Genomic DNA, 25,152 nt, shown 5'->3' on the forward strand with positions numbered 1-25,152 from the left:
GGCTGCGACCCCACAGGCAATTAGTTTCGATACTCTCGGGTGGAGAGATCAACACAGGGTGCTCAGCACCTCCGGACACTGGTGCTTAGTGCTGGAGAGATGCTACAGCCAGGAAGGACGAGTAACAAGAGCCTTCTAAAATCTCAGGGGTAGGACGAATGGAGATGTTACTGACACCGCTCAAGAAAATCAACAATCAATGGGATGACGACGATGATGATGACTTAAAAAACAGTGCACTCTGTGAAGCCCTGGGAGCTTGGGCCCGGGCATGCCACCAGAGGATGAAGACGGAGCTCCATAGGAGCCCAGCAGCCTCACTGGTGGTATCTGTCTTCAGGAAATGGAAACATGAGCCAAGAACGCTGTACCCCCACCCCCAGTCTAGCTTGCTTCCTCATCCAAAAGAGCCAAACCCTGGAAGCCACTGACGTGCCTGTTCTTAAGCAGTGGGTCAGGAATGCAGGGTGTGTGCATGCTGTGCAATGCTGATCAGCGAGAAAACAAGACAGAAGGGGCCAGAGTGATAGTAGAGTGGAGAGGGTGTTGGTTTTCCTTGCATGTGGGGTTTGGCCCCCAGCATCAGATATTGTCCCCGGAGTCTGCCAGGTACAATATCTGATTCTGAGCGGGGTCTGAACTCTGGGCACTGTTGGGTGTGACCCCCCAATCAAAAAAGATTTGGAAGGAGCTTTAGCCATAGTATAGCATGGGGAGGAAATTTTCCTTGCACACTGCCAACCCCAGTTTGTTTCCTGGCACTCGATGGGTCCAAAAGCGCTGCCAGCAGTCATTTCTGAGTGCAGAGACAGGAGTAAACCCTGAGCATCTCCAGTGTGACTCAAAAAGAAAAAAAATCGGATACGAAATATGCCCACTGTCTGTACAAGGGAAGGGGACTTGAGGGAAGTAAGAGAAGCGAAATTACTGGAAGGGAAAGGACCAGCATGGCACTGTTCCACTGAGATGTAGATGCCACACAGGTTACATGGCTGATGAATGAGCAAGCGAGACGAAAGGACAAACCAGTGAGTGTGGAAATCCTAAGGTTTCCTGAAGGGAACTGCATGAAACGGAGCCAAGATAGGGAGGTCGTCGGCGCCATCTTGCTGCCACAATCCACAGAGAAGCGGCAGGCATTCTAGTGAGCAACGCGGGCTGGACAATGCTCCAGACCCGAATCGGGGCCAGCAACACCAGGGGGCCAGAAGGAGGAGGTGTCGCCAGCACGCCTTCTCCAGATGGAACCCTGGCGACACTGAGCAGCAACTAACACGGCTCCAGGATTCGTGACTGGGACACATCCGAGACGCGGGGGGGCACTGGAGTGGGGCGGCGCCAGCCCAAAACTCCAAGTGGTCCCAGCCGCCGGAAGTCACGCCCTCGACCCACCCTCGGCGCCATCTTGCTGCCACAATCCACAGAGAAGCGGCAGGCATTCTGGTGAGCAACGCGGCCTGGACAATGCTCCGGACCCGAATCAGGGCCAGCAACACCAGGGGGCCAGAAGGAGGAGGTTCCGCCAGCATGCCTTCTCCAGATGGAACCCTGGCGACACTGAGCAGCAACTAACACGGCTCCAGGATTTGGGACTGGGACACATGCAAGCCGCGCGGCCGCTAACGCGGCCACGCCACCTTTTCTAAAACCTGAAAACATACAATCTTTTAATGGAAAACTAATTATCAAATGCCTCCTTATTAGGGTTATCTTGTTTGGGGATATAACTCCCACAACAATAGTGAGTTTTGTGTTGAAATATGGAACATAATCAAGGTGAAGAGAAAATAAAGTGAAATTCATCAGTTATACAGTTGGGGTTGGGGGCGAGGGGTATACCAGGGATTTTGGTGGTGGAATATGGGCACTGGTGAAGGGATGGTGTTTGAATACGGTATAACTGAGACATAAACCTGAGAACTCTGTAACTTTCCACTTGGTGATAAAATTTTTAAAAAAATAAAAATAAAAATAAAGATAGGTCGTAAAAAAGCATGGATGATTTTTTTTTCCTTTTTGGGTCATAAGCAACAATGCTTAGGGTTTACTCCAGGCTCTGTGCTCAGGAATTGGTCCTGGAGTTGTTTGGGAGACCACATGGAATGCTGGAAATCAAACCTGGGTCGTCCTCGTGAAGGCAAACGCCCTACCTGCTGTACTATATCATTCCAGACATGATTGTTTTTAATCGTCCACACAAACCTTTCTGGGGCTGGAGGGGTAGTGCAGGGATTACTCGCTACCCTGCTATGCAGCAGACGCGGGTTTGACACCAAATACCACTAGGGTATCGTAGTGATATCCACAGACACTGGAGTGGTAGCACACCAGGTAGGCTGTTTGCCTTGCACACAGCTGATCTGGGTTCAATTTGTCTGTCCCTCTCGGAGAGCCTTGCAAGCTACTGATAGAATCACTCCCACACGGCAGAGCCTGGCAAGATCCCCATGGTGTGTTCGATATGCCAAAAGCAGTAACAACAAGTCTTACAATGGAGAAAGATACTGGTGCCCGCTGAGCAAATCGATGAACAGCAGGACGACAGTGCTACAGCACTCCAGTCTAGACCACACCCTACAGAACCCTTCACACATGCTAATAGAGTGGGTCCTCAGAGACAGTGCAGTAAGAGTTAAGTTGCCGGCCTCACATGGGGCCAACCTCAACCCAATTCAATGCCATATGGAATGATCTCTGAGACCAGAGCCAGGAGTGAGCCCTGAGCACCCCTGGATTTGGTGTAGAAGCTGAACAATTGAAAACAACACACTGGCAGGGTTCAGGTAAAGGTCAGGCCTTAGAGGGACATAGAAGAGGAGGGAGGGGCTGAAACATTGGTGCAAACCTTGAGAGGGGGTGGGAGTGCACCCCCTTCTCCTGGCTCCCCTCCATGCTGTGCTGGGAGAGAATCTCACAGCAGCACCCACACTACTGGACAAGAGATCTCAACATAGATGGACACACAAAGCCTCACTGGGGGATAAACTCTGCAAGAAACGCAGCAGAGGACAGTGTTGAGGTCACCCCTCTGGCCCCTCTGTGAGAGGGAATTCTCCTGTGAGTTCCCTCATCTCTCCTGAGAGAACAGTGGCCTGTGGGTCCCTGGGGTCCTGAGGTCATCTCCTGCCCTTGGAATCCCGTCCTGTGAGTTCAGTGTGACGTGGCCTGTGTCACTCTGACTCTCAGGTGTCCTCAACCCACCACCTGCCCTTCCCCCAGCACAGGGCAGCCCACCTGCTCCCCAGATGCCCCTTGGGCTCTCCTAGTCCTTTCCCGTTGCTTTACCTTCAGCTCAGAGGAGTCAAGGCACAGTCCCAGGCCATGACATGGCCCAATCCAACACTCTTTCTTTAGGAGGTGGGATAAAGTTTCTGAGAGAAAAGCCATGGGGTTGCCCCTCTCACTAGCCAGCTCCCGACCAGAAGTGCCCCGGGCACTTCCCATGGGCCCAAGCTCATCTCCATTCTGTCCACAAGAAGGTTTTCCTCGTGCCCAGCACCCACCAAACAATTGAGTATGGCTCTTGTATTCTTTTCAATATGATATTTTTTGGGGGAAGTCCAACTGGTGATCTCCTAGCTTAGTCCTGCCTCTGTACTCAGGAATCACTCCTGGCTGTTTTCGGGATGCATATGGGATACCTGATACCATATGTAAACAAGTTGCCTAAGATCAATTCGTTAATGCCCTCATTTCCTTTTATTTCTAAGTAGTGTTTCATTAAAATTTATTTTTTCTGTTTTTTTTTTTTCCGGGGCCACCTTGGGTAGTTCTCAGGGGTTTTTCCTAGCACAGCACTGAGAAATCACTTCTAGTGGTGAATATATGAGATCCAAAGTTTGAAAGCTACCATACTTTCTATTTGGGACTACTAAATAAATGCTAGATTTAAAAAAAAAAAGTGAATGAGGATTTCTTCCAATACAACGAAACTCCTTCAACACCAATTGTTTCTTCCTTTTCGCATCCTCTCTGATGTTATGGTTTCCAGTTTTTCTTCCTAAGGTAAACATTTTCTTTCCCTGTTTTTAGGCCACACTGGCAGTTCTAAGCATGTACTCCCGCCTCTGTGGTGAGTCTCACTCCTGGCAGGACTCGGGGACTGTATGCAGGGCTGGGGATGAACCTTGTGAGCTGTGTGCAGGGCAAACACCCTACCCACATCTCTCCCTCAGCTCCAAATGCATGTTTTCTTGCTTATCCTCATCCTCCCACATCCGGGACAGGGGAAACAGAAAATTACATTGAAATCATGGATTTATTAACGAACATATAAAAGGGAGTTCTGTTAAAAAGAAGTTATCTCCTGGTCCTGAGGAGGCACCAAATTGCCACCCACGAACTGCTCCTCCGTCTCTTGAACAGCCATGATCCCAGGGGCACACAAAACAAATCTGCGAACATAGCAGCTTCTGGCAGAAATGCATCTGGACTGTGGCACTGTGCCACCACAGGTGGGGAAGGGTATTTGTCCCTTCTGCCCTTTTCCCCCTCTGGTAGGTGGCATGGTGGCCGCCATCTTTCAGATTCTATAGGAGAGTCAGGTAGGACACTGCAGTGAAGAGTGCCTGTGGGGTCGAAGCCCCCCTGGACCCTGATTCAAACCGTTTGCATTGGCCCAAGCAATTGATACCTGAACCTGTCCAGGCTGGAATGAACACAGAGGAATAAGTTTCCTGTGACCTTGGAACTTTCTTGAAACTGCTCAGCCGACTCTCCTTTTCCCAATCTTGCAGAGAAACATGAATCTCAGTGAAGACAGACTCATAGTTTTGCAAAAACAATTTATTTGAAACACCAGAACTCAGAAACATAGACAAGATGCCCTGTAGCATCACATCCCACACCAACCCTCCCCGGCGTCCCTCTTCCAGAAGATCCTGTCTCTGTGTACGAGGCATTACTTGTGAAGATGATGAAAGTGGGCAGAATGGGGCCCACCCACAGTCAGGAGGTCTGATGTCCGTCAACACCTGAAGCATACAAAGAGTCACAATCGTCCGGGAACAGATACTGATCCAGCTCGGAGAAGTCATCGTCTCTAGGGTTCGAATACATCTGGATAAATTCATCAATATTCTGCGTAGTGCATTCCCACAGGGCCTCAGACACATCCATGGCTGTTGTGCTCTCTGAATTCTAGAGTGAAGTTTGTTACTGGCCTTGGCCTCAACAGACTTATTTATAGGAAACACAGTAGTAATGAGACCCCAGGCTAAGGCCACACCCTATGGGAATCATGTAAGGCCATTTCCCTGCCCAGCAATAACCCAACAATTGAGTTGTGCTCTTGTATTCTTTTCTATTTGATATTTTTGGGGGGGGAAGGCGAACTGGTGATCTCAAGGCTTACTCCTGTCTCTCACTCAGGAATCACTCCGGGCTGTATTAAGGATCTATATGGGATACCCAATCAAACCCTTGCAAACCAAGGTGCCTAAGATCAATTAGGAAATCCCTCATTTCCTTTTATTGCTAAAAGATTTTCATTGCAATTTATTTTTTCTGTTTCATTTTGGGGCCACATTTGGTAATTCTCAGGGTTTTCTCCTGGCTCCGCACTGAAATCACTCTAGTGGTGAGTATATGAGATGCAAAGTGTGAAAAATTATGATCGTTTCTATTTGGGGCTGTTAAATTTAATGCTACATTCAAAAAAGAAATAGTGAATGAGGATTTCTTGGCAATCTATCCAACCTCCTGCAATACCAGTTGTTCTTTCTTTTTTATTTAATTTTATTTTATTGAGTCACCATGTGGAAAATTACAATGCTTTCAGGCTTAAGTCTTAGTCATACAATGCTGAAAAAACCGTCCCTTCACCAGTGCCCATATCCCACCACTGAAGACAAAAAAAACCAAACAAACACAGTAGACCTCCCATCCCGCCCACCCCCTTAGCCCCCTGCCTTGTAACTGATAAAATTTCACTTTACTTTCTATTTACTTTGGTTACATTCAATATTTCAACGCAAACCTCACCATTATTATTAGGAGCACCCCACTAGAGTCAGACCTGTTGTGAAGAGAAATGAGGTCTCTTTCTGCTACTGCAGCCGCGCGGTTTTGTATTTCTGTACATTAACAACTAAGTCCAGGGAGATTTCTTCCGGATATTCGATCATTGCAAGCTTGTAAACCCCATCTGTGGTCATCATAATATGGCGGTCCCCACGCCCTTCATCCCCGGGAAGGGACAGGCGAGAGAGAGAAATACCTTTCCCCTCCCGGGCGGGCATGGGGTCGCAGCTTAGTTCTCTGGCAGGAAACAATCTGCTAGGAGCAGTTCATGTTGTAGTTGGTTCAGCTGGGTCTGGATTCACGCGGGTGCAGCTGCGGAGGAGCCGTACATGCGTGCGGCCCCCGGGGTCCTGTTCTTTCTTTTGACATCCTCTGTGGTGTTACAGTTTTTGTGTTTTCTTCATGAGGTAAACAATTTCTCTTCCTTTTTTTAGGCCACACTGGAAGTTCTAAGCACTTACTCCAGCCTCTGTGAAGAGTCTCACTCCTGGCAGGACTCAGGGACTGTATACAGGGCTGGGGATGAACCTTGGCGAACTGCATGCAGGGCAAACACCCTACCCTTATACTCTGTCCACAGGAAGGTTTTCTCCCTTCCCAGCCTACACCTAACAATTGAGTAGTGCACTTGGATTCTTTTCAATTTCATATTTCTTGCAGAAGGCCAACTAGTGATCTCCTGGCTTACTCCTGTCTCTGCACTCGGGATTCACTCCTGGCCGTGTTCGGGATGCATATGGGATACCTGATACAATATGTAAACAAGGTGCCAAAGATCAATTAGGTAATCTCCTCTTTTCCTTTTATTGCTAGGTAGTGTTTCATTACAATTTATCTTTTCTGGTTTTGTTTTGGGGCCACATTAGGTATTTCTCAGGGGTTTTTTTTGGCTCGGCACTGAAGAATCACTTGTAGTGGTGAATATATGAGGTGTAAAGTTCGAAAACTGGGATACTGTCTATTTGGGGTTATTAAGTTAAATCCTACATAAAAAAAAAGAAAGAGTGAGTGAATGAGGATTTCTTCCACTACAACCAACCACCTCTAACACCAATTGTTTGTTCTTTTTGATATCCTCTCTGGTGTAATGGTTTTCGTTATTCTTCCTAAGGTAAACATTTTTTTTCCCTGTTTTTAGGTCACACTGGCAGTTCGAAGCATGTACTTCCGCCTCTGTGAAGAGTCTCACTCCTGGCAGGACTTGGGGACTGTACGCAGGGCTTGGGATGAACTGCGTGTAGGGAAACACCCACCCATATATTCTCCCTCTGGCCCCAAATGAATGTTTCTTGCGTAAACTCATACTCCCACATCCGGGAGAGAGGAAACAGAAAATTACATTGGAATCATGGATTTATTAACAAACAAATAAAAGGGACTTCTGTTAAAAACAATTAACTCGGGGCTTGAGCCATAGCACAGCGGGTTGGGCGTTTGCCTTGCACGCGGCCGACCCGGGTTTGAATTCCAGCATCCCATATGGTCCCCTGATCACCACCAGGGGTAATTCCTGAATGAAGAGCCAGAAGTAACCCCTGTGCATCGCCGGGTGTGACCCAAAAACCAAAAAAAAAAAACCAATTAACTCCTGGCCCTGAGGAGGCACCAAGTTTCCACCCATGAACTACTCTTGCAGGTCTTGAACAGCCATGATCCCAGAGGCACACAAATCAAATCTCCGAACATAGCTGCTTTGCCCAGAAATGGATCTGGACTGTGGTGCTGTGCCACACAAGGGGCGGAAGGGTATTTGAACCTTCTGCCATTTTTGCCCTCTGGCATGGTGGCTGCCATCTTTCAGGGTCTATTAGCGAGTCAGGTAGGACACTGCAGTGATGAGACCCAAGGCTCATGAGATGGGGGGTTGTAACCGACCTTAGCCTGCCCTGAGGAGGCAGCCCACTAACTGCTCCTCTGGCTCCTGAACGGGACTTGAATCCAGAGGCACACAAACCATATCGAAACCCAGTTGCTTTTGACAGAAATCCATCCAGGATTATTACTTAAATATCAGAAATCCAAAATTATATGCTCTTCATAATCACAATAGAAAACAAATTATCTATGTATGCCTTTTTCGGCAGTTTTGATGGATGGGGAATATTCCAAATAATAATGGTGGGTCTTTTATCGAAATATTAAATGTGATCAAGTAGAGACAGAGTAAAATGGAAATTATCTGCCATAAAACCAGGGAGGGTTGGAATGGGGGATATATAGGGTTTCCTGGAGGTGTAAAATGTGCACTGTGTAGGGATGGGTGTTTGAATATTATATGACCCAGACATAAACTTGAAAGCTTTGGAACTGTTCTTATGGGTATTCAATAAATTAAAAAAACCAAAAAACTCCCGGCTAGGGGCCAATGCATTGTACAGCAGGAAGGCCATTTGCCTTGATGCGATTGACTCAGGTCGTTCCTGGGGCCTATATGGTCCCCAGCACACGGCCGGAGTGATCCCTGAGCACATTCAAGGGAAAATCCTGAGTACCGCCATGTGTGCCCCCTCAATGACAGTCTCTCTCTCTCTGTCTCTCTCTCAATGTCTCTGTCTCTCTCCCCAGTTAAGAAGAGTCTTACAATTTCCAGAGCAGAGACACAGATTGTCCATATGGTTGTCTGAGATTTCTCGGAAGCTCCGATATGAGTGGGGCTGTGTCTGCTTCTTTGGGGGACAATATTTCTGCAGGGCTGAGGTTTGTGTGTTGGGCAAAGATGTACCCCTTCTTCTATATTTATTGAGAAGAATGTCTCCACTCAGTGCGATATGAGGTACCTCGTGTCTGCTTTAGTTTTGTTTAGGGGCTATACCAGGTGGTGATCAAGGCTGAATCCCGACCCTAGGCTCCAGGACACACTTGGCAGGGCTCGGGGTCCCTAGATGAGGAATAATGTGTGGTGGGCTGTGTGCAAGGCAATTGCCTTCTTGGCTGATGAATCCCTCCAGCACTAAGCACCAGTGTCCGTGGTGCTGAGCACCCTGTGTTGATCTCTCCACCGAGAGTATCGGAACTGAGTGTCTGTGGGGTCGCAGCCCCTCTGGACCCTGATTCAGACAGTTTGCATTGGGTCCAGGCAAGTGATACCTGATCATGTACAGGCTGGAATGAACACAGAGGAATAAGTTCCCTGTGATCTTGGAAATTTCTTGAAACTGTTCAGCCTAATCTCCTTCTATCAATCTTGCGGAGAAACATGAATCTCATTGAAGACAGACTCATAGTTTTGCAAAACAATTTATTTGAAACACCAGAACTCAGAAACATGGACAAGATGCCCTGTAGCACCACATACCACAACAACCTCCCCCGAGTTGCTCTTCCAGAAAAAGATCCAGTCTCTGTGTACACTGCATCAGCAGTGAAGGTGATGAAGGCAGGTAGGATGGGGGCCCACCCACAGTCAGGAGCTCTGGTGTCCACCATCACCTGGAGCATCCCCAGAGTCACAGTTCTCAGGGAACATTCGAAGGGAACAGATACTGATCCAGCTCAGAGAAGTCATCGTCTACAGTGCTCAAATACATCTGGGTAAATTCATCAATATTCTGGGTAATGCATTCCCACAGGGCCTCAGACACATCCAGATGTATCTCATCCAAAGGGTCCTTAAGTTCAGAAATCAGCGCTGGGCTCCAATGAGACTCTCCTGCCCCTTCTGAGTGCTCCCCATCTGTGGGCAGGGGTGCTCCCAGGTTCAAGGGGCTGCAAGTGCTGACAGAGTTGGGAGAGGATTCCAGGGAGTGCTGTGGAGAGCAGCGGTCCATCTCGCTCCCTGCTTGGCGTTTGGGCGGTGGTAAACTCCCACTCCCTGGATTCATTCTCTTTCTTTTTGCTCGCTGGTTCTTGAACCAAACCTGGGGACACAGAGGAGAAATTTTTAAGTTAGTGAAATTGGGATGATCGCCTCTTTTTTTTTGAAAGGGGTCACACCCAGAGATGCACAGGGGTTACTCCTGCTCTGCACAAGGAATTTCCCCTGTCATTGTTCTCGGGACAATATGGGATGCTGGGAATCAAACCCCGGTTAGCCACGTGCAAGGCAAATACCCTACCCACTGTGCTATCGCTCCAGCCCCAGGTCATCTCTTTTATGGAGCTGGGGAACTGAGGCAAGGACCACAGATGGTCTGGCACCTGCCTGGAGGGATCCCTGAATGCAGAGGCAGGTTTATCCCATTGCTCTGCTGGTTGTACCCCCAAACAACAATAACAACAATAACAACAAGAAAACCCACCTAAGTAAAAGAAAAGAAATGAGGGGGCCATAGAATCTCTGTTCCCTCTCTTTCTAAGAAATCTGTTCCACTGACATAGGCTGAGGCCTCACCCTACACAGAACCACCCACAGGTGCCTGCAGGGACAACACTTGGCAGCACCCAGCCCAGCCCAGGTTATACCAGACAGGGATGCTCTGGCTCATGCTGATCAGGCACCACCTGTGGTCCACATTCCTGCAGGTGAGATTCCTGAGCACAGAGCCAGGAGTCAGTTCTGAGCTCTGCAGAGAGTGGGTTTCAAAACCGGATCATAAGGAAAAGGGGAAAGGGAAAGATCTGTGGAACTGTTTCCCTTTCTCAGTAGTCAACTCCACACTGTTAGTGACCCTCCATCAACCAATGCTCATAGAACACAGAAAATAAATGCAAAAAAAATCCTTTAATTACAAAAAAATGGAAATGACGTGTTGTGACCACAGAGATTTCTTGACCTAGAATTGCCCTATGACAAATGTGTGTGTGAGGAGGTGTGAGTTCTAGACTGGGATGCACTTGAGAAACTCACGCAGTGTCTTACCTGAACCACATACGTGTCCAACCCTGTTTCTGATGCCAGACTCTGGATGGCGGCCTTGCCAGGGCTCATGATCTTCTGGAATGCGTCTCTGAGCGCCCTCAGCTCTGCTGGGCTGAACCTCGTGCGGGGTTTGCGAGCACGTTTTCTTTTTCCTGCAGGAAAAAGACAGAGGGTCTAGGAAACCGAAGGGCTCGAAAATGACTCCCCTGAGTAAGAGGAACAGGGATCCTGCCACTAGGAGTCGTGCTCACACTGACACTGACAAGCAGTGCTCAGGGGACCAAATGGGATGCTGGGAATTGATCCTGAGTTGGCCTCGTGCAAAGAAAATACCCTACGGGCTGTGCAATCACTCCAGCCCAGCACCCACACTATTGAACTGTAGAACTGAGTACAGCTGGACAAAAGGCAGCCTCCCACGGAACAAACTCTGAGAGAAACTCAGGAGAGGACAGTGTTATGCTGCAGAACTTCCTGGTACCCCTAATGGTCGTCTGCACCCACCAGGGAATTCCCTGACCAAGGAGAGGTTTGAGCCCTGAACACTACCAACTATTCTGCCTCCCTGACTCCCTTACCCCCACCCCACAAAAAAACAAGTAGAAAAAAAAAGAGAGAAAAGAAATTCAACCTGAAAGCTTTGTAACTTTCCACAGGGTGATTAAATAAAAAAAGTTAAAAATATAAAGAAAACAATACAAAAAAAAAACTCAAGAGAAAGAATGACAGTGAGGCTGAAGTGAAAAGTATCCTCTTTGTCTCCTGGGTAAAATGGCGAATTGAGCAAATGAGAGAAAGGGAGAAAAGGGACAGGAACCCCGGAGCAGACACAGTAGATGGAGGGAGGCCCTGATCCCGTAAAGTAAAAGTGGGGGACACCATCGAGGTTTGCAGGGCTCTCTGTTGAGCAAACTGCTGCAAATCCTGATCCAAAGTTCAGTTACCTCAAAGGTTCCCCCAATCATCCACCTCCATCCCCAAAGCCAACTACTCTTTACCCTTTTTCTATTTACCTTCCATCGAATGTTCCGGAGGGCGATGGACATCCATGGCTGTTGTGCTCTCTGAATTCTAGAGTGAAGTGTGTGACCTGCCTTGGCCTCAACAGCCTTATTTATAGGAAACACGTAGTAATAGGACCCCAGGCTAAGGCCACACCCTATAGGGACCACTCACATATCCAAACTCATAGGGTCCCTGGCTAAGGTCACACCCTAGAAGTCTCCAATCAGACATGCTGATGAATAATTAATAGTAGGACCCAATTCTTCTCTTTTTTTCCAAAAAATAAAATAATATAAAATTATATCGATCTAGACTTATTACTTATATATCAGAAATCCAAAATCATATGCTCTTCATAACCAGCATCGAAAACAAAAGTTTTTTTTTTCTTTTTGGGTCACACCTGGTAATGCACAGGTGTTACTCCTGGCTCTGCTCTAGGAATTAGTCCTGGTGGTGCTCAGGGGACCATATGGGATGCTGGGAATTGAACCCGGTTCGGCTGCGTGCAAAGCAAACGCACTGCTCCCTGTGCTATCACTCTAGCCCCTGAAAACAAATTTTCTAACTATGCTTTTTGTGCGGGTCTGATTGCTTGGGAAAATTCCAATTAATAATGGTGGGTCTTTTATCGAAATATTGAATGTGATCAAAATAGAGAGAGTAAAGTGGAAATGGTCTGCCAAACAGGCAGAGAAAATTGGATGGGTGGTACACAGGGCTTCTTGGTTGTAGAAAATGTGCACTGGTGAAGGTATAGGTGTTTGATCATTGTATGACCGAGAATTAAACTGGAAAGCTTTTTTTGTTTGATTTTTTGTTTTCCCTTTTTGGGTCTCATATGTGATGCCCAGGGTTTATTCCCAGCTTTCACTCAGAAATTACCCTAGTAGTGCTCAGGGGACCATAGGGATGCAGAGAATCATACCTGGGTCAGCCATGTGCAAAGCAAATGCCCTACCTGCTGTGCTATCGTTCCAGACCCCACACTAAAAAGCTTTGTAACTGTTCTCCTGGTGATTAAATAAATTCTTAAAAAAATAACTCGGGGTTGGAGTGATAGCACAGCGGGTAGGGAAGACAAGGAAAGACATTTGCCTTGCACATGGCCGACTTGAGTTCAAGTCTCAGCATCCCATATGGTTTCCTTGTGGACCACTAGGAGAAATTCATTAGCCAGGAGTAACCCTGGCTAAGGCTACATCCTCTATGGCCCAAATCGACACCTTAATTAATAATCATTAGTAGGACCCCAGTCTTTTTTTAAAATCAAATAAAATAAGTATATATTCTTTCTTAAATGGGAGCACCTGGAAAACTCCCCATGGCGTATTTATATGCCAAAACCAGTATCAATAATGGGTCTCATTCCCCGACCCTGAAAGATCTTCCAATGCGGCACCGTTTGGAAGGACGAGTAAAGAGAGCCTTCTAAAATCTCAGGGCCTAGAGGAATGAGATGTTACTGACACCGCTCAAGAAATCAACAATCAATGGGATGAAGATGATGATGATGACTTTAAAAAAAGTGCACACTGTGAAGCCCTGGGAGCTTGGGCCCGGGCATGCCTCCAAAGGATGAAGACGGAGCTCCATAGGGCCCAGCTCCCTCACTGGTGGTATCTGTCCTCAGGAAATGGAAACATGAGCCAAGAACACTGTCACCCCACCCCCAGTCTAGCTGGCTTCATCATCCAAAAGAGCCAAACCCTGGAAGCCACTGAAGTGCCCATTCTTAAGCAGTGGGTCAGGAATGCAGGGTGTGTGCATGCTGTGCAATGCTGATCAGCGAGAAAACAAGACTGAAGGGGCCAGAGTGATACTAGAGTGGAGAGGGTGTTGGTTTTCCTTGCATGTGGGGTTTGGTCCCCAGCATCAGATATTGTCCCCGGAGTCTGCCAGGTACAATATCTGATTCTGAGCGGGGTCTGAACTCTGGGCACAGTTGGGTGTGACCCCCAATCAAAAAAGATTTGGAAGGAGCTTTAACCATATTATAGATGGGGAGGAAATTTGCCTTGCACACTGCCAACCCCAGTTTGTTTCCTGGCACACGATGGGTCCAGAAGCACTGCCAGCAGTCATTTCTGAGTGCAGAGACTGAGTAACCCCTGAGCATCGCCGGTGTGACTGAAAAAGAAAAAAAAATCAGATACGAAATATGGCCATTGGCTGTACAAGGGAAGGGGACTTGAGGGAAGTAAGAGAAGCTAAATTACTGGAAGGGAAAGGACCAGCATGGCACTGTTCCACTCAGATGTAGATGCCATACAGGTTACATGGCTGATGAATGAGCAAGTGAGACGAAAAGGATCAACCAGTGCGTGTGGAAATCCTAAGGTTTGCTGAAGGAACTGCATGAAAGGGAGCCAAGAGAGGGAGGTCGCAAAAAAGCAAAGATGATTTTTTTTTCCTTTTTGGATCATACGCAACAATGCTTAGGGGTTACTCTAGGCTCTGCACTCAGGAATTGCTCCTCGTGTTGTTTGGGAGACCATATGGGATGCTGGGAATCAAACCTGGGTCGTCCTCGTGAAGGCAAACGCCCTACCTGCTCTACTATATCGCTCCAGACCTGATTGTTTTTAATCATCCACAGGAACCTTTCAGGGGCTGAAGGGGTAGTGCAGGGAGTACTCGCTACCCTGCTATGCAGCGGACACAGGTTTGACACCAAATACCACTAGAGTATCACAGTGATATCCACAGACACAGGAGCGGTAGCACACCAGGTGGGGCGTTTGCCTTGCACACAGCTGATCTGGGTTCAATTCCTCTGTCCCTCTCGGAGAGCCTTGCAAGCTACTGAGAGAATCAATCCCGCACGGCAGAGCCTGGCAAGATTCCCATGGTGTGTTCGATATGCCAAAAACAGTTTGAACAAGTCTTACAATGGAGAAAGATACTGGTGCCCGCTGAGCATATCGATGAACAGCAGGACGACAGTGCTACAGCACTCCAGTCTAGACCACACCCTACAGAACCCTTCACACATGCTAATAGAGTGGGTCCTCAGAGACAGTATAGTGAGAGGTAAGTTGCTGGCCTCACATGGGGCCAACCTCAACCCAATCTAACCCCATGTGGAATGATTGCTGAGAACAGAGCCAGGAGTGAGCCCTGAGCACCGCTGGATTTGGTGCAGAAGATGAACAAGCAAAAACATCACACTGGCAGGGTCCTAGTAAGGGAATGCCTTAGAGGGACAGGGAGGAGGAGGGAGCGGCTGAAGCATTGGTGCAAACCTTAGAGGGGGCGGGAGCTGCACCCCCTTCTCTTGGCTTCCGTCTATGCTATGTTGGGAGAGAATCTCACAGCAGCACCCACATTATTGGATAAGAGATCTCAACAGAGATGGACACAGGAAGCCTCACTGGGGGATAAACTCTGCAAGAAACACAGCAGAGGACAGTGTCATCCCCTACCCCTCTGTGAGAGGGAATTCTCCTCTCTGAGTTCCCATATCTCTCCTGGGAGAACAGTGGCCTGTGGGTCCCTGGGGTCCTACAGTTCATCTCCTGCCCTTGGAATTCAGTCCTGAGTGTTCAGTCTGACGTGGCCTGTGTCCCTCTGACCCTCATATGTTCCCAAAGCACCACCTGCTCCTCCCCGAGCACAGGGCGGCCCACCTGCTCCCCAGATGCCCCTCTGGCTCTCCTAGTCCTTTCCCGTTGTTTTACCTTCAGCTCAGAGGAGCCGAGGCACAGTCCAAAATCCCGACATGGCCCAATCCAGTACCCTCTCTTGAGGAGTTGGGAGAAAGTGTTTGAGAGAAAAGCCATGGGGTTGCCCCTCTCACTTGTCAGATCCTGACCAGAAGGGCCCTGGGCCCTTCCCATGGGCCCAATCTCATCTGCATTCTGTCCACAGGAAGGTATTCTCCCTGTCCAAGCTCCTCCTAACAATTGAGTAGTGCTCTTGGATTCTTTTCAATTTCATATTTTTTGGGGAAGTCCAACGGGTGCTCTCCTGGCTTACTCCTGTCTCTGCACTCGGGATTGACTCCTGGCTGTGTTCAGGATGCATATGTGATACATGATACAATATGTAAACCAAGGTTCCTAAGATCAATTAGGTAATCTCCTCTTTTCCTTTTATTGCTAGGTAGTGTTTCATTACAATTTATTTTTTCTGGTTTGTTTTGGGGCCACATTAGGTATTTCTCAGGGGTTTTTCCTGGCTCGGCACTGAAGAATCACTTATAGTGGTGAATATATGAGATGCAAAGTTTGAAAACTAGGGTACTTTCTGTTTGGGGCTATTAACTTAAATGCTACATACAAAAAGAAATAGTGAATGACTGAGGATTTCTTCCACTACAACCAATCTCCTCCAACACCAATTATTTCTTCATTTTGACATCCTCTCTGGTGTTATGGTTTCCAGTTTTTCTTCATAAGGTAAACATTCTTTCTCTGTTTTTAGGTCACACTGGCAATTCTAAGCATGTACTCCCACCTCTGTGAAGAGTCTCACTCTGGCAGGACTTGGGAACTGTATGCAGGGCTGGGGATGAACCTTGGAGAGCTGCATGTAGGGAAACACCCTACCGGTATACTCTCCCTCTGGCCCCAAATGAATGTTTTCTTGCTTTTTCCTCATCCTTCCTCATCTGGGAGAGAGGAAACAGAAAATTACATTGGAATCATGGATTTATTAACAAACAAATGAAAGGGAGTTCTGTTAAAAACAATTAACTCCTGGCCATGACGAGGCACCAAGTTGCCACCCACGAACTACTCTTCCGGATCTTGAACAGCCATGATCCCAGAGGCACACAAAACATATCTCCGAACATAGCTGCTTTGCCCAGAAATGCATCTGGACTGTGTGCTGTGCCACCAAGTTGCGGAAGGGTATTTGTCCCTTCTGCCATTTTTCCCCGCTGGCATGGTGGCCGCCATCTTTCAGGGTCTATTGGAGAGTCAGGTAGGACACTGCAGTGATGAGACTCAAGGCTCTCGGGATGGGGGGTTGTAACAGACCTTACCCTGCCCTGAAGAGGCAGCCCACGAACTGCTCCTCTGGCTCCTGACCGGGGCTTGAACCCAGAGGCACACAAACCATCTCAGAACTCAGTGGCTTTTGGCAGAAATCCATCCAGGCTTATTACTTAAATATCAGAAATTCAAAATTATATGCTCTTCATAATCACAATGGAAAACAAATAATTTATGTATGCCTTTTTTGGCAGATTTGATGGATGGGGAAAATTCCAAATAATAATGGGGGATCTTCTATCGAAATATTAAATGTGATCAAGTAGAGACAGAATAAAATGGAAATTATCTGCCACACATCCAGGGAGGGTTGGGATGGGGGGTATACTGTTGTTCTTGGTGGTGTAAAATGTGTTCTGGTGAAGGGATGAGTGTTTGAATATTGTATGACTGAGACTTAAACTGGAAAGCTTTGTTTTTTGTTTTTTTTGGTTTTGTTTTTGTTTTTGGGTCACACCCGGCGATGCACAGGTGTTACTCCTGGCTCTTCACTAAGGAATTATCCCTGGTGGTGTTCAGGGGACCATATGGGATGCTGGGACTAGAACCCGGGTCGGCCGAGTGCAAGGCAAACGCCCTACCCGCTGTGCTATCGCTCCAGCCCCTAAACAGGAAAGCTTTGTAACTGTTCTCACAGTGATTCAATAAATTAATAAATAAAAGAACTCCTGGCTAGGGGCCAATGCATTGTACAGAGTGTAGGCCATTTGCCGTGATGGGTTGACTCAGGTCAATACTGGTGCTATATGGTCCCCAGCACACAGCAGGAGTGATCCCTGAGTACAGAGTCATGGGTAAATCCTGAGTACCGCCATGTGTGCCCCCTCACTGACACACTCTCTCTCTCTGTCTCTCTCTCTCTATCTCTCTCACTCTCTTGCTCTCTCTCTTCTCCAGTTAAGAAGAGTCTTGCAGGTTCCAGAGCAGAGACACAGATTGTCCATATGGTTTTCTCAAGAGATCTCAGGTAAGCTCTGATATGAGTGGGGCTGTGTCTGCTTCTTTGGGGGACAATATTTCTGCAGGGCTGAGTGTTGGATTGTTGGGCAAATATGTACCCTTTCTTCCTATATTTGTAGAGGGGAATGTCTCCACTCAGTGGGATATGAGGTAACTCGTGTCTGCTTCAGTTTTGTTCAGGGGCTATAGCAGGTGGTGCTCAAAGTTGAATCCTGATTGTAGGCTCCAGGACACACATGGCAGAGCTCAGGGTCCCTATGATGAGGAATTATACTGGGTGGGCTGTGAGCAAGGCAATTGCCTTCCCGTCTGTAGCATCTCTCCATCACTAAACACCAGTGTCCGGAGGTGCTGAGCGCCCTGTGTTGATCTCTCCACCCGAGTGTATCGAAACTAATTACCTGTGGGGTCGCAGCCCCTCTGGACCCTGATTCAAACAGTTTGCATTGGGCCCAGGAAAGTGATACGTGATCCTGTCCAGGCTGTAATGAATATGGAGGAATAAGGTCCCTGTGATCTTGAACTTTCTTGAAACTGCTCAGCCTATTCTCCTTTCCCAATCTTGCAGAGAAACATGAATCTCAGTGAAGACAGACTCATAGTTTTGCAAAACAATTCATTTGAGAAGACGTAGGTTTGCCTTGCATGCGGGGTTTGAGCCCCCGCCATCCCCTATGGTCCTCGTTGTCTGCCAGGCACAATCCCTGAGCTCTGAGCAGGGGCTGAGCTCTGGGCACATTTGGGTGTGACCCCCAAAGAAAAAATATATGGAAGGGCTTGAGCCATAGTACAGCGTGAGGAGAGCGTTTGCCTTGAACATGGCTGACCCAGTTTCGATCCCCGGCATCCCATAGTGTCCCCCAAGTGCTGTCAGCAGCCATTTTTGAGTGTAGAGCCAGGAATAGCCCCTGTGCATCGCCAGGTGTGACGCAAAAAAGAAAAAAGATACAGAATATGGCGATTGGCTGTACAATGGAAGGGAACTTTAGGGGAGTAAGAGAAGCGAAATTACTGGAAGGGAAAGGCCCAGTATGGCACTGTTCCACCCAGATGTAGATGCCACAAAGGTTACAAGGCTGATGAATGAGCAAGCGAAACGAACGGAGAAACCAGGGGGCATGGAAATCCTAAGGTTTCCTGAAGGGAACTGCCGGGGAAGGGAGCCAAGTTAGGGAAGTTACAAAAAAGCGGGGATGATAGATTTTCAATCATCTATGTGAACCCTTCAGGGGCTGGAGAGGCAGTATGGGGAGTACTCTCTGGCCTGCTATGCAGTGGACACCGGTGTGACACCCGATATCACATCCGGTATCTGAGTGATATTCATAGGGACTCAAGGGATAGCACAGTGGTTGGACGTTTGCCTTGCATGCAGCTGACACGGGGTTCAATTCCTCTGTCCCTCTTGGAGAGCCCGACAAGCTCCTGAGAGTATCACGCCCACACCGCAGAGCCTGGCAAGCTGTCCATATTGTATTCAATATGCCAAAAACAGTAACAAGAAGTCTCACAATCGAGACCTTACTGGTGCCTGCTCGAGCACAATGATGAACAACGGGACAGGAAGACAGTGCTACAGTGCTACAGGACTCCAGTCAAGACCAACCCTACATTTAACCCTCACACATGCTAATGGAGTGGCTTGGGGGCCTCAGAGACTGTACAGTAAGAGTTAAGTTGCCGGCCTCACATAGAGCCAACCTCAACCTAACCTAACCCCATTGGTCCCCTTCCAGGAATGATTGCTGAGCACAGAGGCATGAGGGAGCTCTGAGCACCACTGGATTTGGTGCAGAATCTAAACAAAAAAAAATTAACACAGAGGGGTCGAAGCCATAGCACAGCGGGTAGGGCGTTTGCCATGCGTGCGGCCTACCCGTGTTCGATCCCGGGCATCGCATATGGTCCCCAAAGCACCTCCAGGAGTAATTCCTGAGTGCAAAGCTAGGAGTAACCCCTGAGTGTCTCTGGGTGTGACCTGAAAAGAAAAAAAAACCACAGTGGCAGAATCCAGGCTAAAGTCACGCCTTAGAAGGACAGGGAGGACGAGGAAGGGGCTGAGACATTGGTGTAAGCCTTGAGAGGAGGCGGGAGCTGCACCCCTTCTCCTGGCTCCCCTTCATGCTGTGTTTGGAGAGATTTTCACAGCAACACCCACACTATTGGCCATGAGATCTCAGCACAGATGTAAAAAGGGCAGGCTCATTTGGGGACAAACTCTGCAGGAAACTCAGGAGAGGACAGCATTGGGGTCACCCATGGCCCCTCTGCGAGAGGGAATTCTCCTCTGAGTTCCACATCTCTCCTGGAGAACAGTGGCCTGTGGGTCCCTGGGATCCTACGGCTCATCTCCTTCCCTTGGAATCCCGTCCCGAGTGTTCAGTGTGATGTGGCCTGTGTCCCTCTGACCTTAAGGTGTTCCCAACCCACCACCTGCCCCACCCCCCAGCACGGGACGGCCCACCTGCTCCCCAGGTGCCCCTTGGGCTCGCCTAGTCCTTTCCCATTGCTTTGCCTTCAGCTCAGAGGATCCGAGGCACAGTCCCAGGGCCCCGACACAGCCCAATGCAAGACTCTTTCTTGAGTAGGTGGGAGAAAGTTTCTGAGAGAAAAGCCATGGGGTTGCCCCTCTCACTAGCCAGCTTCTGACCAGAAGTGCCCTGGGCCCTTCCCATGGGCCCAATCTCATCTCCATTCTCTGCAGGAAGTTTTTCTCCCTGCCGAGCCTCCACCTAACATTTGACTGGTGCTCTTGTATTCTTTTCTGATCTCATGGCTTACTCCTTTCTCGGTACTCAGGAATCACTCCTGGCTGTGTTCGGGATGCACATGGTATGCCTGATCGAACCCTTGCAAACCTCGATTCCAAAGATCAATTAGGAAATCACCTCATTTCCTTTTATTGCGAGGTAGTCTTTCACTGCAATTTATTTTTTCTGGTTTTGTTTTGGGGGCACATTTGGTAGTTCTCAGGGGTTTCTCCTGGCTCGGCTCTGAGGCATCACTCCTAGTTGTGAGTATATGAGATGCAAAGTTAAAAAAAATATGATCGTGTCTATTTGGGGCTACTAAATAAAATGCTACAATCAAAAAAGAAATAGTGAATGAGGATTTCTTCCACTACAACCAATCTCCTCCAACACCAATTCTTTCTTCCTTTTGACATCCTCTCTGGTGTTATGGTTTTCAGTTTTTCTTCATAAGTAAACACTTTCTTTCCCTGTTTCTAGGCTGCACTGGCAGTTCTAAGCACTTACTCCCACCTCTGTGGAGTCTCACTCCTGGCAGGACTCGGGGACTGTATGCAGGGCTGGGGATGACCCTTGGCGAGCTGTGTGCAGGGCAAACACCCTATTCATATACTCTCCCTCGGCCCCAGATGAATGTTTTCTTGTTTATCCTCATTCTTCCACATCCGGCAAAGAGAAACCGAAAATTGCATTGAAATCATGGATTTATTAACAAACAAATAAAAGGGAGTTATGTTAAAAAAGAAAAAAACCAAAACTACTGGCCATGATGAGGCCCCAATTTGCCACCCACGAACTGCTCCTCTGGCTCCTGAACAGCCATGACCCCAGAGGCACACAAAGCAATCTCGGAACATAGCGGCTTCTGGCAGAAGTGCATCTGGACTGTGGTGCCGTGCCACCCAGGTGAGGAAGGATGTTTGTTCCTTCTTCCTTTTTCCTTGTCGGCAGTGGCATGGTGGCCGCCATCTTTCACAGCCTATTGGAGAGCAGGTACGAGACTGCAGTGTTGAGACAGGTGAGGCCTATGGGATGGAGGTTGTAACCAGCATTACCCCACCCTAATGAGGCCCCAAGTTTCCACCCACGAACTGCCCCACAGGCTCCTGAACGGCCACGATCCCAGAGGCACACAAAACAGTCTCAGAACCCAGCGGCTTTTGGCAGAAATTCCTCCAGGCTTATTACTTAAATATCAGAAATCTGAAATCATGAGCTCTTCATTATCAAAAATAGAAAATAAATTATCTAACAATGCCTATTCGGCAAGTCTGATTGTTGAAAAAAATTCCAAATAATAATGGTGGATCTTTTGTCAAAATACTGAATGTCATCAAAGTGGAGTGAGAGTAAAGTGGAAATCGTCTGCCACACAGGCAGGGAGGGGTGGGATGTGGTATACTGGGATTCTTGGTGGTTGAACATGTGCACTGGTGAAGGGATGGGTGTTTGATCATTGTATGACAGAGACTTAAACTGGAAAGCTTTGTAACTGTTCTCATGGTAATTCAATAAATTAATAAAAAAATAATTCCAGGCTAGGGGCCAATGCACTGTACAGGCAGAGGGCCATTTGCCTTGATGGGGTTGACTCAGGTCAATCCTGGTGCCTATATGGTCCCCAGAACACAGCAAAGAGATCCCTGAGCACAGAGCCAAGAGTCAGCCCTGAGTACCGCTATGTGTGCCCCCTCACTCACACACACAGACCCACACAGACACACACCCACACAGACACACACCCAAATATCCACACTTTCTCTCTCTCTCTCTCTCTCTCTCTCTCTCTCTCTCTCTCTCTCTCTCTCTCTCTCTCCAGTTAAGAAAATTCTTGCAGGTTCCAGAGCAGAGACACAGATTGTCCATATGGTTGTCTTGAGAGTCTCGGGTAAGCCCAGCGCTACGTGGGGCTGTTTCAGCTTCTTTGGGGGACAATATTTCTGCAGGGTTGAGTATTAGATTGTTGGACAAAGATGTACCCCTTCTTCCTATTTTTGGGGAGGAGAACAGCTCCATTAAGTGGGACATGAGGTACCTCGTGTCTGCTTTAATTTTGTTCAGGGGCTAAACCAGGTGGGGCTCAAGGCTGAATCCTGACTCTAGGCTCAAGGACACACATGGCTGGGCTTGGGGTTCCTATGGTGAGGAATAATACTGGGTGGGCTGTGAGCAAGGCCATTGCCTTCCAGGCTGTAGGATCTCTCCAGCACTAAGCACCATGTCTGGAGCTGCTGAGTGCGTTGTGTTGATCTCTTCAGCCCCAGAGTTTCAGAACTGACTGTCTGTGGGTTCCCAGCCCCTCTGGACCCCCATTCAAACAGTTGGCAACTGTTTTCAAAGTGTTGATACCTCTCATGGTCAGGATGGCACTTACATGCAGGAATAAGATCCATGTCATCGTGAAAGTTTCTAGAAACAGCTCAACCTTCTGTCAAGTCCCAGTCTTTTTTTTTTTTTTTTTGGTTTTTGGTTAACACCCAGCGATGCACAGGGGTTACTCCTGGCTCTTCACTCAGGAATTACCACTGGCGGTGCTCAGGGGACCATATGGGATGCTGGGATTAGAACCTGGGTCGGCCGCGTGCAAGGCAAACGCCCTACCCGCTGTGCTATCGCTTCAGCCCCTCAAGTCCCAGTCTTGCAGTGAAACAAGAGTCCCAATAAAGACAGACTCATAGTTTTGCAAAACAATTTATTTGAAACATCAGAACTCAGAAACATGGACAAGATGCCCTGTAGCACCACATCCCACACCAACCCTCCCCCGAGTTCCTCTTCCTGAAAAAGATCCAGTCTCTGTGTACACTGCATCAGCAGTGAAGGTGATGAAGGCAGGGAGGATGGGGGCCCACACACAGTCAGGAGCTCTGGTGTCCACCATCACCTGGAGCATCCCCAGGGTCACAGTTCTCAGGGAACAGATACTGATCCAGCTGGGAGAAGTCATCGTCTCCAGGGCTCAAATACATCTGGGTAAATTCATCAATATTCTGGGTAATGCATTCCCACAGGGCCTCAGACACATCCAGATGTATCTCATCCAAAGGGTCCTTAAGTTCAGAAATCAGCACTGGGCTCCAATGAGACTCTCCTGCCCCTTCTGAGTGCTCCCCATCTATCTTGAATCCCAGATTCAAGGGGCTGCAAGTGCTGACAGAGCTGGGAGAGGATTCCAGGGAGTGCTGTGGAGAGCAGCGGTCCCTCTCGCTCCCTGCTTGGCGTCTGGGCAGTGGTAAACTCCCACTTCCTGGATTCATTCTCTTTCTTTTTGCTCGCTGGTTCTTGAACCAAACCTGGGGACACAGAGGAGAAATTTTTAAGTTTGTGAAATTGGGATGATCGCCTCTTTTTTTTTGAAAGGGGTCACACCCAGAGATGCACAGGGGTTACTCCTGGCTCTGCACTCAGGAATTGCCCCTGTCATTGTTCCGGGGACAATATGGGATGCTGGGAATCAAACCCGGTTACCCGCGTGCAAGGAAAATAACCTACCCACTGTGCTATCGCTCCAGCTCCAGGTCATCTCTTTTATGGAGCTGGGGAACTCTGGATGGCGGCCCAGCCAGGGCTCATGTTCTTCTGGAATTCGTCTCTAAGCGCCCTCAGCTCTGCTGGGCTGAACCACGTGCGGGGTTTGCGAGCACGTTTTCTTTTTCCTGCAGGAAAAAGACAGAGGGTCTAGGAAACCGAAGGGCTCGAAACTGACTCCCCAGAGCAAGAGGAAGAGGGATCCTGCCACTGGGAGCTGTGCTCACACTGACACTGACAAGCAGTGCTTAGGGGACCAAATGGGATGCTGGGAATTGAGCCCGAATTGGCCGCTTGCAATGAAAATACCCTACGGGCTGTGCAATCACTCCAGCCCAGCACCCACACTATTGGACTGGAGATCTGAATAAAGCTGGACAAAAGGCAGCCTCCCTCGGGAACAAACTCTGAAAGAAACTCAGGAGAGGACAGTGTTATACTGCTGAACTTCCTGGTACCCTTAATGGTGGTCTGCCCCCACCAGGGAATTCGTGAGCAAGGAGAGGCTTGAGCCCTGAACACTACCAACTATTCTGCCTCCCTGATTCCCTTAGCCCCACCCCACAAACAAACAAGTAGAAAAAAAAAGAGAGAAAAGAAACTCAACCTGAAAGCTTTGTAACTTTCCACATGGTCATTAAATAAAAAAAGTTAAAAATATAAAGAAAACAATACAAAAATACTAAAAAAAAAAAAAACTCAAGAGAAAGAATGACAGTGAGGTGAAGTGAAAATTATCCTCTTTGTCTCCTGGGTAAAATGGCGAATTGAACAAATGAGAGAAAGGGAGAAAAGGGACAGGACCCCCGGAGCAGACACAGCAGATGGAGGGAGGCCCTGACCCCGTAAAGTAAAGGTGGGGGACACCATCGAGGTTTGCAGGGCTCTCTGTTGAGCAAAGTGCTGAAAATTGTGAACCAAAGTTCACAGTTACCTCAAAGGTTCCCCCAATCATCCACCTCCATCCCCAAAGCCAACTACTCTTTACCCTTTTTCTATCTTACCTTCCATGGAATGTTCCGGAGGGCGCTGGACATCCATGGCTGTTGTGCTCTCTGAATTCTAGAGTGAAGTGTGTGACTGGCCTTGG

This window comes from Sorex araneus, chromosome 8, assembly GCF_027595985.1.
Source record: "Sorex araneus isolate mSorAra2 chromosome 8, mSorAra2.pri, whole genome shotgun sequence".
Classification (NCBI taxonomy): domain Eukaryota; kingdom Metazoa; phylum Chordata; class Mammalia; order Eulipotyphla; family Soricidae; genus Sorex; species Sorex araneus.